This window comes from Arachis hypogaea, chromosome 19 (assembly GCF_003086295.3).
Source record: "Arachis hypogaea cultivar Tifrunner chromosome 19, arahy.Tifrunner.gnm2.J5K5, whole genome shotgun sequence".
Classification (NCBI taxonomy): Eukaryota; Viridiplantae; Streptophyta; class Magnoliopsida; order Fabales; family Fabaceae; genus Arachis; species Arachis hypogaea.
In genome coordinates this window covers 86,027,892-86,046,006 of record NC_092054.1, presented here as the reverse complement: position 1 = coordinate 86,046,006, position 18,115 = coordinate 86,027,892, and the positions used below count along the sequence as shown (strand labels likewise).

General features: G+C 37.6%; 1 non-coding gene across 1 annotated transcript; it reads left to right on the top strand.

Moving 5' to 3' along the window:
- Positions 1 to 14,043: 14,043 nt before the first annotated feature.
- On the top strand, positions 14,044 to 14,151 carry LOC112782139 (small nucleolar RNA R71). The gene has a single exon (XR_003192877.1). It is a non-coding gene; the product is annotated as a small nucleolar RNA R71 (small nucleolar RNA).
- Positions 14,152 to 18,115: the final 3,964 nt, after the last annotated feature.

Sequence of the window (18,115 nt, the reverse complement as noted above, 5' to 3'; positions counted from 1 at the left end):
TCGGAATTCTCTATAAAATCCATTGAACAATTTGATAAAAAAAATCACATTTTCTCACATTTTGTTGAGTTGGTTTTAGGAATTGTGTTAATTAATGTTGTTGATGGGGGTTGATGAATGTGAGTATTGATGATGAAAGATTAAGCATTGGTTGAGTAATATGTGTGTGTGTGTGTGTGTGTGTGTGTGTGTGTGTGTGTGTGTGTGTGTGTTGAATAATGAATGAATTGAGAGATGGAAATGATTTTGATATTGGAATTGGATTGGCTTATTGGATATGATTTGAAAAGAGTTTGAAAGGTGGTTTGGTTTGGACCCGAGAAGGGTAGCAAAGTCCGAATTTTAAAAGAGATGCTGCCAAATTTTTTATAAAAATTGGAGATTTGGTTTGAAGTATTATTTAGACAAGTATGGATAAAAGAATTATATTATTTGACATCGATTTATAAAGAAAAGAAACGCATTATGTTTTGAAACTCAATTTATTAAGAAAAGTATTATGTTGGAGTTTCAATTTATTAAGAAAAGTATTATATTTTGAGTTTTATTTAGTTAAGAAAAGAATTATACTATTTTGAATTCGATTTATCAAGGAAAAGTTTATGTTTCAAGTTTGATTTCTTTGAGAAGAGAATTATGTTTTGAGTGTGAATTATTGATGAATGGAATAGGAGGTGTGATGATGATAATTGTTGAGTGAATTGAATGATGATAAAGATGAATTTGATATGGAAATGTTTCGTGGGGATTGTGGTTATTTACCTCCCACAAGTTTTTAAATGAATATGTTTTGTGGAGATTGTGGTTATTTACCGCCCACATGTGTGCTATTTTCCAGTTGAAAGCGTCTGTAGGGATCGAGGTGGTTTACCATCTGCAGATGGTGGGGATCGAGATGGTTTCCCGCTCACCATGTGAGAATCGTGGTACTATACCACTCACCAGTTTTCAAGAGGACAATGTCCGGGTTAGCTACCGGACATGTCGGGTTGGCTTTATAACTGACAGATGAGACTCATCAACCATACTGCAGGCATACATCATATGCATATGTGTGTTTTGTTTGATTGTGCATTCATTGGGCTTGCCTATGTGATTATTATCCTTACCTGTTATATTTGCTACTTGTTGTATCTGTATCCTACTCGTGTTTACTTTGTTTGTATTGCTTGTTTAGGTTAGGACCATGCTTTAGTTAGTTTCTAGAGAGAGAAGCTCTGTCTTCTCTCCATAATTAAGGTTTTTAGGTTAATTTCATCTTAGATCTAGGGTTTAATTCTTGTTTTGATTTACATTTCCCTTCAATTTCTTGTTGCTACATCTTTGCTCTTCTAGTTCTCTTGTTAATTTTCTTTTTATATCACTTTTATGTTTATAAGCACTCTTGCTACTTTGATTTACTTTTAGGGCAATTTATGTTTTATGTTCCTTTATTGTTTAATTGAGTTGTTATTATTGTTTCCTTGCAATTGGTAGTTGTAGATTTATTATTCTTGCACTTTTATGATGCTTTCCTTTTATGTCTTCCAAGTGTTTGACAAAATACTTGGTTGGATATTAGAGTTGCTTTTTGAGCATTCTTGGATTGGAAAGAGAAAATAGGCAATCTTGATTCATTACTCTAATCTCTTGCTAATTCAATTAGTAAGTTGATTAGTTAATATTGTTTCCATTGACTCTAATCTCTTGCTAATTCAATTAGTAAGTTGATTAGGACTTATGGATTGAGATTAACTAGTCTTATTTGACTTTCTCTCATGTGAAGATAACATTGTACTTTCTTCCAATGTTGGAGATGACTAAATAGGATTAGCTCTTGATAATTATAGTGTTATGATTAGTGACTAGGATAAAAAGTCTATATTCTCAATCCTTGCCATGAATGTCTCTCTTTATTACTTGCTTTCTTTAGTTGTTTGCTTTATTTTCTTGTCATTTACTTTCTTGCCCTTTCATCAACCCAACCCCCCATGAATCTCATAACCAATAATTGAGCACTCCATTGCAATTCCTAGGGAGAACAACCCCAGACTAACACTCTCAGTTATTGTTATTGGGTTGACCTTGTGACAACCAAAATTAAACTTTAATTGAGCATTACTTGTCGGTTTAGAACTATACTTGCAATGAAGTTATTTCCTCTTTTACCGAGAAGAAATTCTAAGCCGATGCTAAAAAAGTTTTTCTGAATCAATTGGGGTGCCCTATAGATAAATTTCTTGGAAAATTTCATTATTTTAGCTAAGCTTATTGTATTTATATGCAAAATAAGAAAATGCACCTAAGAATCCTAAAAAACCTAAAAATGAGATGCAAAAGTATTAGGATTAGAAATTTGTCACCCAAAAATGGCCGATTGGTAGGACGACCTCCCCGCACTTAAAAGTTTGCACCGTCCTTGTGATGACGGAAAATCGATTCCACACAAACTCACGGGCAAGTGTACTGGGTCACATCAAGAAGTAATAACTCACAAGAGTGAGGTCGATCCCATAGGGATTGATGGATCAAGCAACTTTAGTAAGGTGATTAGTTTAGTTAAGCTAACAGTGGTGAATTGGGTGAAATTGAATCAGCGAAAAGTAAATTGCAATGAATTTAAAGTGCAGAATGTAAATCAGCAGAAGCTTAAAGAGCAAGAAAAGTAAATTGCAGCAAATGTAAAAGGAATTTGGTGCTGAAAAATTAAATGAAGCAGTAAATCAGAACTCAGAACAATTGCAGAATATTTAAAGTGCATGAAAAGTAAATTCAGCTCACATCAAACTCAAATGTAAAATTTCAAAAAGTAAATTTACAGAAGAGAATTATCAGAAACTGAAATTACATAAGCTAAATTAAATTCAATACTAAAATGTAAAAGTGCAGAAAATTAAAAGTGTTTCAAGAGAGCCTTCTATTCTACTCCTCTCCTACTCCTACTACTGCCTACTACTACTGCAGCCTACTCCAGCACCCTTAAACTAACCTATTGCCCTCCTCAATGAAATGAAACTGATCCCTTTATATAGATTTGTCAAAATTACAAATTGAAATGAAATTCAAAATAAATTACAGTTAAATAAAAATGCTATTCTAACTGTTTCTTGTGCCTTTGAGTGATATCAATGGGCTCTACTTGCTTTGGAGCTTCAATGGGCTTTGAATCAGATTAATTGAGAGAAAGTTGCACTTCCAGGGGAACGGAGCATTCATTAAGTGACCGGAACACTTTTACACACACGCGTACGTGTCCTCTACGCGTGCGCGTCCTTTTTGCGTTTCGGACCTTTTCACGCGTACGCGTCCTTCACGCTTACGCGTGCTTTGACAATCTGACACATCGACACGTACGCGTCACCCACGCGTACGCATCCCTTGCAACGTTTTCTAAACGACTGTAGCGTTCTTCAATTGAGCGCTCCCCACGCGTACGCATCCCCTACGCGTACACGTGGCCCTTCGAACTTGCCACTTCACGCTGCCGCTCAGCCCACGCTTGCGCGTCCTTCTTCAGGTAAGTCACACCCACGCGTACGCATCATGCACGCGTACACGTCGATGTCTATACTTCCATTCCAATTTTAGTTTTGCTCGAAAATGCTGGCTTATTGAACGTAGCGCTCTCTTTAAAAACGAGTGCCGACCACTTCTACGCGTACGCGTGGATCTTCAAAATTTCTTGCTCAATGCGTGCGCGTCTTGTACGCGTGCGCGTCACTAGAGAGCAGCGTTCTCGTGCCAAGAGCGCTTTTTCCTTGTTTAAATCATGGACCACGCTTTTAAAAGCGTGGCCTAAGGCTCCAAAGCATGCCTAAACTCCAAAATGTGCCCCAAAATTCTCTTTTCTCCTTTTTAGCTTATTTTGTGTTTTTTTGTTTCTTTTTCTTCGTTTTTCCTACAAAGTTTATAAAATCAAAAGATCAAAGAAATATACCATTTAAGCACAAAAGCATTCAATATTTAAGCACTAATCATCAATTTCTTGTATGAAAAAGCATAGAAAAACATGACATGATGACATGTCATCACAACACCAAACTTAAACCTTGCTTGTCCCCAAGCAAGAAAAGAATCATGCAATAAAGATTGACAATCCAAGGTAAGAAGAATAGCAACTCAATGTTCATGGTTGGCTAGTTTTCTATGCACTCTACAATCACAAAAAAAATGTAAATGATTGATGCTTCTATCTAGCTCATTTTATGAAATCTTTTTCTTATATTTCTTCCTTGAAACAAGCTTTTGATTTTCTTATTAGCTTCTCCTTTTGGGTGTTTTGCCCCATGTGTTGATAACAACGCTACGATTCTAAATGCTTTATTTTCAAGTATTACCACTTGATACATAAGCACCACAAGCATTTAATTAGAGGACTTCATTAAGCTCATTTGTTTCTTTTCTTGAGTCTCTAATCATTGATGCTCAGAGCCTTGAGCTTTGAGGGAGTGCTTTTGCACTTGAGCCTAGCCTTGACTCTAAGTGTTTTGTTTTCAAGCTTTTTGCCTGATACATAAACACCACAAGTACTTAACAACTGAATTGTCATTGGTACTCAGAGCCTTCAGCTTTCTCATTCTTTCCCTTTTCTTTCTTGCCTCATTTGTAATTGTTTCTTCAAGGTTTTCATGATTTCAAAAATTTCATAAAATGTCCTAGATTAAAACATCAATTAAATAAAATCTAATGTAATTGAGCAACAATTAACCATACTAGCCTTCCAATACTCATAAGCTCATGCCAAGTTCTTCTTTAATGACCTTGCTTGTTTATGATCATGATGCTTTATTGCTTTTGAACTCACAAAATTCAAGATGGTAGTCATAATGTCACAGCAAGATGTTACAATTTAGCAATCAAACTATGCTTATTTACAACACACATGCATACAGAGAAGATAAAGACAATCATGCAATGTACAGTGCTGGAAATAAGTAGGAGGGAAAAGGAACGTTACTACCTTGTAGTTCATCTTCACTGTTGTTGTCCTTTCCTCCCATTCTTCCCCTCCCCATACCAACTTAGAGTGTTTGCTTATCCTTAAGCAACAATTGGTACAGTGGTGATGGGGTTATGATGGATCATGAGTATCTTACACAATGAAATTTTAGTAGTACATGTGTTTAATCAAGCAAAATGAAAAATAACAATGAAGGCACATGAAACAGAGACATTGTGATTGCAAAAATAAGAGGGTGTGCCTAATACATTGCATAAAATATAAGTGGCACACCAAACTTAATGTGACACTTTCACTTGGAATTGATGCAAGTATCCAGTATAAATTGGAAACAAATTTTGTTGCATAGCAACACCAAACATAAAATGCAACCATATGTCAAATACAATCACCAAGCATATGTTAAATACAATCACGAAGCATATGTTAAATAAGTGGCACACCAACCATTTTGTTATATGTTAAATACAATCACCAACCATAGAATCTGTCATGAATAAGGATTTCTTGGTGAGGTATTAACAAAAACAGTTAAGGAGCAAAATAAATAAAAGCATTAAAAACAAAGAAATGACTAAAACAAAGAGAATAATAAAAAATGTGAAACCAAAAGAAAGATAACACTGTAAAGGCATTATGATTATGCAGACGAGTGATGTTGCTGGATTTTTTGCATAGAAAATTAAGTGGCACACCAAACTTAGAAACTTAGTGTGACACTTTCAATTTAGAATTGATGCAATCATCCAGAAAGATTGAAAACAGATTATTGCAGGACAACACCAAACTTAGAATGTAATCATATGCCAAATTATTGAAAATAAACAAAGCAAGGAAAGAAAATAAACAAAGCAGAGAAATAAAATGTTACCTAAGGTTGGGTTGCCTCCCAACAAGCACTCCTTTAATGTCATTAGCTTGACATGTTGTTCTTCACTTTCTTCCTCTTCTTCCAGTTTGTTAAGAGGAATGACCTCAAGGGGGGAGAAGATTTAGCTATTGTCCCCTGTTTTGGTCTCTCCTCAGCAAGCTTCCTTTCGTTATTTGCTGGATTGAACTTGCTTGCTGGATCAGGGGTAGGATTGTTTGCAGTTGACCTTTTCTTGAATGTTGTCCTTGGTATCTTGGTCACAATCCTCTTCTCGGTGTTCTTGTTAGTTGCCTTCACTTTTTGGATATCAATACTTGGTGGTTGTGTGATTGTTGGAGTGTTTTCTTCCTCAAAAGCTTCTTACATCGGTGGTTAAATGAGCCCTTCTTCTATGCAAATTTCTGCCTCACTTGAGTATGGACTTCCTTGATTGTCTTCCTCACTTTCTTGTTCTTCCACTTCCTCTTTTACACTCAACATTTGATTTAATAGCACTTTCATGAAGGAGGTTTGTTGTTCTTCCTAAGATTTCTTTATCTCCTCTTCATATCTTTCAATCACAGATTCAAGTGTTGAGAGTTTTTGTTTCAGGAAAGTTTATGGGGGTTATGAGTTTTTATGTTCTCTTGTCATCTCAAGTGGCTTCTGTAGATGTGCAGTTTCAGGTTCAAATACCTCCACCACCTCATTCTTCATTGAAATTTTTCTTGACACAGGTACCTCTTCTTCTTGTTCTTCCACTTCCTCACCCACAAATTGGTCTTCATCCTCAATGTTTGATAGTTCTAAGTTTCTCTTTATTTGCTCTAAGTGCCCATCCATCTTCTTGAAGAGGATTTCTTGCCTTTTCCAGGATGGTTCTTGTCTTTCCAATAATTCTCTGGACTTTTGAAGGAGATCCTCTGGTAGCTCAAGAGATGAAGGTTGAGCGTAATTTTGTGGACATGGATGTGTTGTGGTGAAGTTGTTTTGAGGGGTATGGAATGAATTTTTATGAATTGTGGAATGAATTTCGTGGTTGGTGAAATGAGTTGTATGGATCTTGGAGGAAACTTTGTGTTGAGGCATAATCAAGTGATGAAGAATTTTCAAATGAGAAACTGGGAGGTGAGGGTGGACAATTTTGCATAAATGAATTAAAGGTCTGCTCAAGCGATGATGGCTCTTGATAAGTGGAGTATGAACTGTCAAATGCTCTCTGTTTTTTATCCTCCCACCCACAACTTGAATAATTGTTGGATTCATTATATTATGGGTCATTTTGTGGTTCTGGGGAGCAATCCTGCATGAAAGTATTGAAAGCATAATTGAGTGATGATGTCTCTTGATGAATAGAATATGTATCATTGAAATTCCCTTCCCGGCCATAATTTAAGTAAGTATCATAACAATATGGGTTACTTTGTGGCTCTGGGAGGTAGCTCATTTCACTTGATTGCTCATACTCTTTCATTCCTTGTTGATACTCCCATCCACTATTAGCACAATGACATGAATCATTTTGTAGTGTTGGGTAGTATCCCATGGAATTGTCTTGCTTATCTTGTGGCTCTGAAGCATATCTCCATTGATTGGATTGCTCAGAATATGTGATTTCTTGTGATATTCCCATCCACCATTAGGATAATGACATGAATCATATTGTGATGGTGGGCAATATCACATGAAATTTGTGTGATCAAAAGATTAGTTGAACTCCATTTGAATTTTGTAAAACACAATCACCAACGAAAATTGAAATTCATGTCACAGATGAGAATTTCTTAGTGAGGCAATAACTCAAACACCTTAGTATCTGGTGCACGAAATTGTGATCATCAATAATGGAACCAAAGACTTAGAGCTCTCAAACGTGAATCACACTTTGTCACAATTCCGTACAACTAACCAGCAAGTGCACTGGGTCGTCAAAGTAATACCTTACGTGAGTAAGGGTCGATCCCACGGAGACTGTCGGCTTGAAGCAAGCTATGGTCATCTTGTAAATATCAGTCAGGCAGATTCAAATGGTTATGGAGAATTGATAATTAAAAGATGGATAAAATATAAAATAGAATATAGATAGAGATACTTATGTAATTCATTGGTAGGAATTTCAGATAAGCGTATGAAGATGCTTTGTTCCTCTTGAACCTCTGCTTTCCTATTTCCTTCATCCAATCATTCATACTCCCTTCCATGGCAAGGTTTATGTTGGGCATCACCGTTGTCAATGGCTACTTCCCGTCCTCTCAGTGAAAATGTTCCAAATGCGCTATCATCGCACGGCTAATCATCTGTCGGTTCTCGATCATGTTGGAATAGGATCCATTGATCCTTTTGCGTCTGTCACACGCCCAACACTCGCGAGTTTGAAGCTCGTCACAGTCATCCCTTCCCAGATCCTACTCAGAATACCACAGACAAGGTTTAGACTTTTCAGATCTCAGGAATGGCCACCAATTGATTCTAGCCTATACCATGAAGGTTCCAATCTTAGATTAGAAACCCAAGAGATACGCATTCAAGCCATTGCTAGTAGAACAGAGGTGGTTGTCAAGCACATGTTTATAGGTGAGAATGATGATGAGTGTCACGGATCATCACATTCATCAAGTTGAAGAACGAATGAATATCGTAGAGAAGAAGCAGGCGTGAATTGAATAGAAGAACAACAGTAATTGTATTAATTCATGAAGAACAGCAGAGCTCCACACCTTAATCTATGGTGTGTAGAAACTCCACCGTTGAGAATACATAAGAACAAAAGGTCCAGGCATGGCCATGAGGCCAGCCCCCAAACGTGAAAAGGTCTATGAAAGTATCTGTAAAGTATGAAAATATAATAGCAAAAGGTCCTATTTATAGAAAACTAGTAGCCTAGATTACAGAAATAGGTAATTAATGCAGAAATCTTCTTCCGGGCTCACTTGGTCTGTGCTTGGGCTGAGCATTGAAGCTTACATGTGTAGAGAATTTTCTTGGAGTTAAACGCCAGCTTTTGTGCCAGTTTGGGCGTTTAACTCCAGCTTTTATGCCAGTTCTGGCGTTTTGACGCCAGAATTTCTATGCTGATTTAGAACGCCGATTTGGGTCATCAAATCTTGAGAAAAGTATGGACTATTATATATTGCTGGAAAGCCCAGGATGTCTACTTTCCAACGCAATTGCGAGCGCGCCAATTGGGCTTTTGTAGCTCCGTAAAATCCACTTCGAGTGCAGGGAGGTCAGAATCCAACAGCATCTGCAGTCCTTTTTCAGCCTCTGAATCAAATTTTTGCTCAGGTCCCTAAATTTCAGCCGTAAAATACCTAAAATTACAGAAAAACACACAAACTCATAGTAAAGTCCAGAAATGTGATTTTTATTTAAAAACTAATAAAAATATAATAAAAACTAACTAAAATATACTAAAAACATACTAAAAATAATGCCAAAAAGCGTATAAATTATCCGCTCATCACAACACCAAACTTAAATTGTTGCTTGTCCCCAAGCAACTAAAAATCAAATAGGATAAAAAGAAGAGAATATACAATAAATTCCAAAAACATTTATGAAGATCAGTCTTAATTAGATGAGCGGGGCTTATTAGCTTTTTGCTTCTGAACATTTTTGGCATCTCACTTTATCCTTTGAATTTCAGAATGATTGGCATCTCTAGGAACTCAGAATCCAGATAGTGTTAATTATTCTCCTGACTTGAATACAGCTACTTTATGAGTCTTGGCCGTGACCCTAAGTATTTTGTTTTCCAGTATTACCACCGGATATATAAATGCCACAGACACATAACTGGGTGAACCTTTTCAGATTGTGACTCAGCTTTGCTAGAGTCCCCAATTAGAAGTGTCCAGAGCTCTTAAGCACACTCTTTTTTTGCTTTGGACCACGACTTTAACCGCTTAGTCTCAAGTTTTCACTTGACACCTTCACGACACAAGCACATGGTTAGGGACAACTTAGTTTAGCCGCTTAGGCCAGGATTATATTCCTGTGGGCCCTCCTATCCACTGATGCTCAAAGCCTTGGATCCTTTTTATTTTACCCTTGCCTTTAGGTTTTAAGGGCTATTGGCTTTTTCTGCTTTTTTTTTCACATATACATTTTTTCCTGCAAGCTTTTCACTGCTTTTTCTTGCTTCAAGAATCAATTTTATGATTTTTCAGATCATCAAATAACATTTCTCCTTTTCCCATCATTCTTTTAAGAGCCAACAATTTTAACATTCTTTAAACAAAAAATTCAAAAATATGCACTGTTCAAGCATTTATTCAGAAAAACAAGAATTATTGCCACCACATAAAAATAATTAATCTGTTTTAAAATTCAAAATTCATGTACTTCTTTTTCTTTTTCAATTAAGAGCATTTTTTATTTAAGAAAGGTGATGGATTTATAGGACATTCATAACTTTAAGGCATAGACACTAAGACACTAATGATCATGTAATAGAGACACAAACATAAATAAACATAAAGCATAATTTTCGAAAAATGGAAAATAAAGAACAAGGAAATTAAAGAACGGGTACACCTTAGTGATGGCGGCTTGTTCTTCCTCTTGAAGATCTTATGGAGTGCTTGAGCTCCTCAATGTCTTTTCCTTGCCTTTGTTTCTCCTCTCTCATGGTTCTTTGGTCTTCTCTAATTTCATGGAGGAGGATGGAATGCTTTTGGTGCTCCACCCTTAGTTTTCCCATATTGGAACTTAATTCTCCTAAGGAGGTGTTGATTTGCTCCCAATAGTTTTGTGGAGGAAAATGCATCCCTTGAGGCATCTCAGGGATTTCATGATGAGGAATTTCCTCATGCTCTTGTCCATGAGTGGGGTCTCTTGTTTGCTCCATCCTTTTCTTAGTGATGGGCTTGTCCTCATCAATAAGGATGTCTTCCTCTATGTCAATTCCAGCCGAATTGCAAAGGTGACAAATAAGATGAGGGAAGGCTAACCTTGCCAAAGTGGAGTACTTGTCCGCCACCTTGTAGAGTTCTTGGGATATAACCTCGTGAGCTTCTACTTCCTCTCCAATCATGATGCTATGGATCATGATAGCCCAGTCTATAGTAACTTCAGACCGGTTGCTAGTGAGAATGATTGAGCGTTGGATGAACTCCAACCATCCCCTAGCCACGGGCTTGAGGTAATGCCTTCTTAGTTGAACCGGCTTTCCTCTTGAATCTCTCTTCCATTGAGCGCCCTCTTCACAAATGTCTATGAGGACTTGGTCCAACCTTTGATTAAAGTTGACCCTTCTAGTGTAGGGGTGTGCATCTCCTTGCATCATTGGCAAGTTGAATGCCAACCTTACATTTTCCGGACTGAAATATAAGTATTTCCCCCGAACCATTGTAAGCCAATTCTTAGGGTCCGGGTTCACACTTTGATCATGGTTCTTGGTGATCCATGCATTGGCATAGAACTCTTGAACCATTAAGATTCTGACTAGTTGAATGGGGTTGGTGAGAACTTCCCAACCTCTTCTTCGAATCTCATGTTGGATATCTGGATATTCACCCTTTTTGAGTTTGAAAGGGACCTCGAGGATCACTTTCTTCTTGGCCACAACTTCATAGAAGTGGTCTTGATGCACCTTTAAGATGAATCTCTCCATCTCCCATGACTCGGAGGTGGAAGCTTTTGCCTTCCTTTTCCTCTTTCTAGAGGTTTCTCCGGCCTTTGGTGCCATAAATGGTTATGGAAAAACAAAAAGTAATGCTTTTACCACAACAAACTTAGAAGATTTTCTCGTCCTCGAGCAAAAGAAGAAAGAAGCGAGTAGAGGAAGCAGAAATGGAGGAGATGGAGGTGGGTTGGTGTTTCGGCCAAGAGGGAAAAGTAGTGTTTATTGTTTGTGAAAATGAAGGAGTGAATATGGGTTTATATAGGGTTGGAGAGAGGGTTAGGGTTCGGCTATATAGGGTGGGTTTGGGAGGGAAAGTGGTTTGAATTTGAATGGTGAGGTAGGTGGGGTTTTATGATGGATGAATGTGGATTGGTGAAGGGTTTATGGAGAAGAGGGTTGGATTTGATAGGTGAGGGGTTTTTTGGGGAAGAATTATTGAGGTGATTGGTGAATGGTTAAAGAAAAGAGACAGATGTGGGGTAGGTGGGGATCCTGTGGGGTCCCACAGATCCTGAGGTGTCAAGGATTTTTCATCCCTGCATCAAGTGGCGTACAAAACGCCCTTCTCTGCCAATCCTGGCATTAAATGCCAGGTTACTGCCCATTTCTGGCGTTTAATGCCAGCTTCTTGCCCTTTTCTGGGTTAAACGCCAGCTTTGTGCCCCTGTCTGGCGTTAAACGTCCAGAATGGTGCCAGACTGGGCGTTTAACGCCCATTCTGCTACCTTTACTGGCGTTTAAACGCCAGTAAGTTTCTCCTCTAGGGTGTTCTATTTTTAATACTGTTTTTCATTCTGTTTTTGCTTTTTCAGTTGTTTTTGTGACTTCACATGATCATCAACCTACAGAAAACATAAAATAACAATAGAGAATAGAAATTTAACATAGATAAGTAAAAATTGGGTTGCCTCCCAACAAGCGCTTCTTTAATGTCAGTAGCTTGACAGTGGGCTCTTATGGAGCCTCATAGATACTCAGAGCATGATGATGGCCTCTCAAGACCAAACTTACAGTTTGGTTATGGCCTCCCAACACCAAACTTAGAGTTTGAATGTGGGGATTTTGTTTGACTCTGTATTGAGAGAAGCTTTTCATGCTTCCTCTCCATGGTTACAGAGGGAGATCCTTGAGCTTTAAACACAAGGGAGTCTTCATTCACTTGATGGACCAATTCTCCTCTGTCAACATCAATCACAGCTTTTGCTGTGGCTAGGAAGGGTCTGCCAAGGATGATGGATTCATGCATACACTTCCCAGTCTCTAGGATTATAAAATCAGCAGGGATGTAATGGTCTTCAACCTTTACCAAGACATCCTCTACAAGTCCATAAGCTTGTTTCCTTGAATTGTCTGCCATCTCTAATAAGATTCTTGTAGCTTGAACCTTAAAAATTCCTAGTTTCTCCATTACAGAGAGAGGCATGAGGTTTATGCTTGACCCTAGGTCACACAGAGCCTTTCAAAGGTCATGGTGCCTATGGTACAAGGTATTGAGAACTTTCCAGGATCTTGTCTCTTCAGAGGTAATGTCTGCCTAGTCAAGTCATCCAGTTCTTTGATGAGCAATGAGGGTTCATCCTCCCAAGTCTCATTACCAAATAACTTGGCATTTAGCTTCATGATTGCTTTAAGGTACTTAGCAACTTGTTCTTCAGTAACATCTTCATCCTCTTCAGAGGAAGAATACTCATCAGAGCTCATGAATGGAAGAAGTAGATTCAATGGAATCTCTATGGTCTCAATGTGAGCCTCAGATTCCCATGGTTTCTCATTAGGGAACTCCATGGAGGCTAGTGGACGTCCATTGAGGTCTTCCTCAGTGGAGATCACTGCCTCTTCCTCCTCTCCAGGTTCGGCCGTGTGGGTTATAGTGATGGCCTTGCACTCTCCTTTTGGATTCTCTTCTGTATTGCTTGGAAGAGCACTAGAAGGGAGTTCAGTAACTTTCTTGCTCAGCTGACCTACTTGTGCCTCCAAATTTCAAATGGAGGACCTTGTTTCAGTCATGAAACTTTGAGTGGTTTTAATTAGATCAGAGACTACAGTTGCTAATTCCGAGTGGCTCTGCTTAGAATTCTCTGTCTGTTGCTGAGAATATGATGGAAAAGGTTTGCCATTGCTAAACCTATTTCTTCCACCTGTATTGTTGTTGAAGCCTTGTTGAGGCCTCTGTTGATCCTTCCATGAGAGGTTTGGATGATTCCTCCATGAAGGATTATAGGTGTTTCCATAGGGTTCTCCCATGTAATTCACCTCTTCCATTGCTGGGTTCTCAGGATCATAAGCTTCTTCTTCAGATGAAGCTTCTTTGGTACTGCTTGTTGCTGCTTGGATTCTAGACAGACTCTAAGAAATCATATTGACTTGTTGAGTCAATATTTTGTTCTGAGCCAATATGGCATTCAGAGTATCAATCTCAAGAACTCCTTTCTTCTGACTTGTCCCATTATTCACAGGATTCTTTTTAGAGGTGTACATGAATTGGTTATTTGCAACCATTTCAATGAGTTCCTGAGCTTCTGCAGGCGTCTTCTTCAGATGAAGAGATCCTCCAGCAGAGTTGTCTAATGACATCTTGGACAGTTCAAACAGACCATCATAGAAGATACATATGATGCTCCATTCTGAAAGCATGTCAGAAGGACACCTTCTGATCAATTGCTTGTATCTTTCCCAAGCTTCATAGAGGGATTCACCATCCTTCTGTCTGAAGGATTGGATTTCCACTCTAAGCTTGCTCAATTTTTGAGGTGGAAAGAATTTTGCCAAGAAGGCATTGACTAGCTTTTCCCAAGAGTTCAGGCTTTCTTTAGGTTGTGAATCCAACCATGTTCTAGTTCTGTCTCTTACAGCAAAGGGAAAAAGCATAAGCTTGTAGACCTCGGGATCAACCCCATTGGTCTTGACAGTGTCACAGATTTGCAAGAATTCAGCTAAGAACTGATGAGGATCTTCCAATGGAAGTCCATGAAACTTGCAATTCTGTTGCATCAGAGAGACTAATTGAGGCTTAAGCTCAAAGTTGTTTGCTCCAATGGCAGGGATTGAGATGCTTCTCCCATAGAAGTCAGGAGTAGGTCCAGTAAAGTCACCAAGCACCTTTCTTGTATTGTTGGCATTGTTGTTGTTTTTCGCTGCCATGGCTTCTTCTTGTTTGAAAAGTTCTGTTAGGTCTTCTATAGAGAGTTGTACTTTAGCTTCTCTTAGCTTTCTCTTCAAGGTCCTATCAGGTTCAGGATCAACTTCAACAAGAATGCCCTTGTCCTTGCTCCTACTCATACGAAAAGGGAGAAGAAGAAAATATGGAATCCTCTATGTCACATTATAGAGATTCCTTGAGGTGTCAGAGGAAAAGAAGAATAGAAGGAGGAGGTAGAGAAGAGAGAATTCGAACTTATCAAGGGAGATAGAATTCGAATTGCACATTGAGGAGGAGTGTTAGTCCTTAAATAGAAGGGTATGAGAAGAGGGGAAGAATTTTCGAAATTAAAGTAAAAGATTTTGAAATAATTAAAGAAATTTGAAAATTTGATTGATGATTTTCGAAAACTAAGATTGAGTAAGGAATAAAGTGATTTTTGAAAAAGATTTTGAAATTAGAAATTAAAAAGATATGATTGAAAATTAAGTTTGAAAAAGATGTGATTGAAAAGATATGATTGAGAAGATATGATTGAGAATCAAATTAAAAAGAGAAATTTTTAAAAATTAAAGTTAATTACTTGACCAACAAGAAATTAAAAGATATGATTCTAGAATAAAAACTTGATCCTTTCTTAATAGGCAAGTAACAACTTGAAAATTTTGAATTATATTCTTAATCGTAGCAAGGATTTTCGAAAATAATAATAAAAAAAATGGAAAGAAATTTATTTTGAAAAGATATGATTGAAAAGATATGATTTGAAAAAGATTTGATTTTGAAAAATTATGAATGTTTGAAAAGATTTGAATTAAAAACAAAATCTTCCCTCTAGTGTCCTCCTGGCGTTAAACGCCCAGAATGGCATCCATTCTGGCGTTTAACGCCCAGCCAGGTACCCTGTCTGGCGTTTAAACGCCAGTTTTCCTTCTTCACTGGGCGTTTTGAATGCCCAGCTTTTTCTGTGTAATTCCTCGGCTGAATGTTCTGAATCTTCAATTCTCTGTGTTATTGACTTGAAAAGACACAATTTTGAAAAATTTTTTTTTTTTGAATTTTCAATGATGAGAAACAATAAAAATGCAACTAAGATCAAATAAACAATGCATGTAAGACACCAAACTTAGAAGTTTGTATACTAAGGACTATAACAATTTGAAAATGCATGTAAGAAACAACAAAAGACACAAAACAAGAGAATCCAAAGATCAGAGCAAGGAAATCATCAAGAATAACTTGAAGATCAACGAAGAACATAATGCATGTTTTCGAAAAATGCAAAAAAATAAAGACATGTAATTGACACCAAACTTAAAAATTGATACTAGACTCAAACAAGAAACATAAAATATTTTTTATTTTTATGGTTTTATAAATTTTTTTTGTGATTTTTTTCGAAAATTGAGTGAAAAAGAAAATAAAGGGATTCAAAATTTTTAATAAGAGTTTCAGGAATCATTGCAATGCTAGTCTAAAACTCCGGTCTAGGAATTAGACATGGCTTACTAGCCAGCCATGCTTTCAATGAAAGCTCCGGTCCAAAACACTAGACATGGCCAATGGCCAGCCAAGCTTTAGTAGATCATTGCTCACAATAGCAAAATTGATAGAAATCAACAAGCTCTCGTGATGATAAGTTGAAACCTCGGTCCAAAAGATTAGACATAGCTTCACAGCCAGCCAGACTTCAACAAATCTTCATGAAACTTTAGAATTCATTCTTAAAAACTCTGAAGAACAAAATAGAAAATTTTTTTGTATTATTTTAAAATTTTTTCAAAAATAAAAAGAAAAATTACCTAATCTAAGCAACAAGTTGAACCGTCAGTTGTCCAAACTCGAACAATCTCCGGCAACGGCACCAAAAACTTGGTGCACAAAATTGTGATCATCAACAATGGCACCAAAGACTTGGAGCTCTCAAACGTGAATCACACTTTGTCACAATTCCGCACAACTAACCAGCAAGTGCACTGGGTCGTCCAAGTAATACCTTACGTGAGTAAGGGTCGATCCCACGGAGACTGTCGGCTTGAAGCAAGCTATGGTCATCTTGTAAATCTCAGTCAGGCAGATTCAAATGGTTATGGAGAATTGATAATTAAAAGATGGATAAAATATAAAATAGAATACAGATAGAGAAACTTATGTAATTCATTGGTAGGAATTTCAGATAAACGTATGAAGATGCTTTGTTCCTCTTGAACCTCTGCTTTCCTATTGCCTTCATCCAATCATTCATACCCCCTTCCATGGCAAGCTTTATGTTGGGCATCACCGTTGTCAATGGCTACTTCCCGTCCTCTCAGTGAAAATGTTCCAAATGCGCTGTCACCGCACGACTAATCATCTGTCGGTTCTCAATCATGTTGGAATAGGATCCATTGATCCTTTTGCGTCTGTCACACGCCCAATACTCGCGAGTTTGAAGCTCGTCACAGTCATCCCTTCCCAGATCCTACTCAGAATACCACAGACAAGGTTTAGACTTCTGGATCTCAGGAATGGCCGCCAATTGATTCTAGCCTATACCACGAAGGTTCCAATCTTAGATTAGAAATCCAAGAGATACGCATTCAAGCCATTGCTAGTAGAACAGAGGTGGTTGTCAGGCACATGTTCATAGGTGAGAATGATGATTAGTGTAACGGATCATCACATTCATCAAGTTGAAGAACGAATGAATCTCTTAGAGAAGAAGCAGGCGTGAATTGAATAGAAGAACAATAGTAATTGTATTAATTCATGAAGAACAGCAGAGGTCCACACCTTAATCTATGGTGTGTAGAAACTCCACCGTTGAGAATACATAAGAACAAAAGGTCCAGGCATGGCCATGAGCCCACCCCCCAAACGTGAAAAGGTCTATGAAAGTATCTGTAAAGTATGAAAATACAATAGCAAAAGGTCCTATTTATAGAAAACTAGTAACCTAGGGTTACAGAAATAGGTAATTAATGCAGAAATCTTCTTCCGGGCCCACTTGGTGTGTGCTTAGACTGAGCATTGAAGCTTCCATGTGTAGAGACTTTTCTTGGAGTTAAATGCCAGCTTTTGTGCCAGTTTGGGCGTTTAACACCAGCTTTTATGCTAGTTCTGGCGTTTTTACGCCAGAATTTCTATGCTGACTTGGAACGCCAGTTTGGGCCATCAAAAATTGATCAAAGTATAAACTATTATATATTGCTGGAAAGCCCAGGATGTCTACTTTTCAATGCAATTGAGAGCACGCCCATCGGGCTTCTGTAGCTCCATAAAATCCACTTCGAGTGCAGGGAGGTCAGAATCCAACAGGATCTGAATCAGATTTTTGCCCAGGTCCCTCAATTTTAGCCAGAAAATACCTGAAATCACAGAAAAACACACAAACTCATAGTAAAGTCCAGAAATGTAATTTTTATTTAAAAACTAATAAAAATATAATAAAAACTAACTAAAATATACTAAAAACATACTAAAAATAATGCCAAAAAGCGTATAAATTATCCGTTCATCAGTATCAGCCTAAAACATAAAATTAAAAGAACAAAAACAAAGAAAATTCTTAATCTAGACATT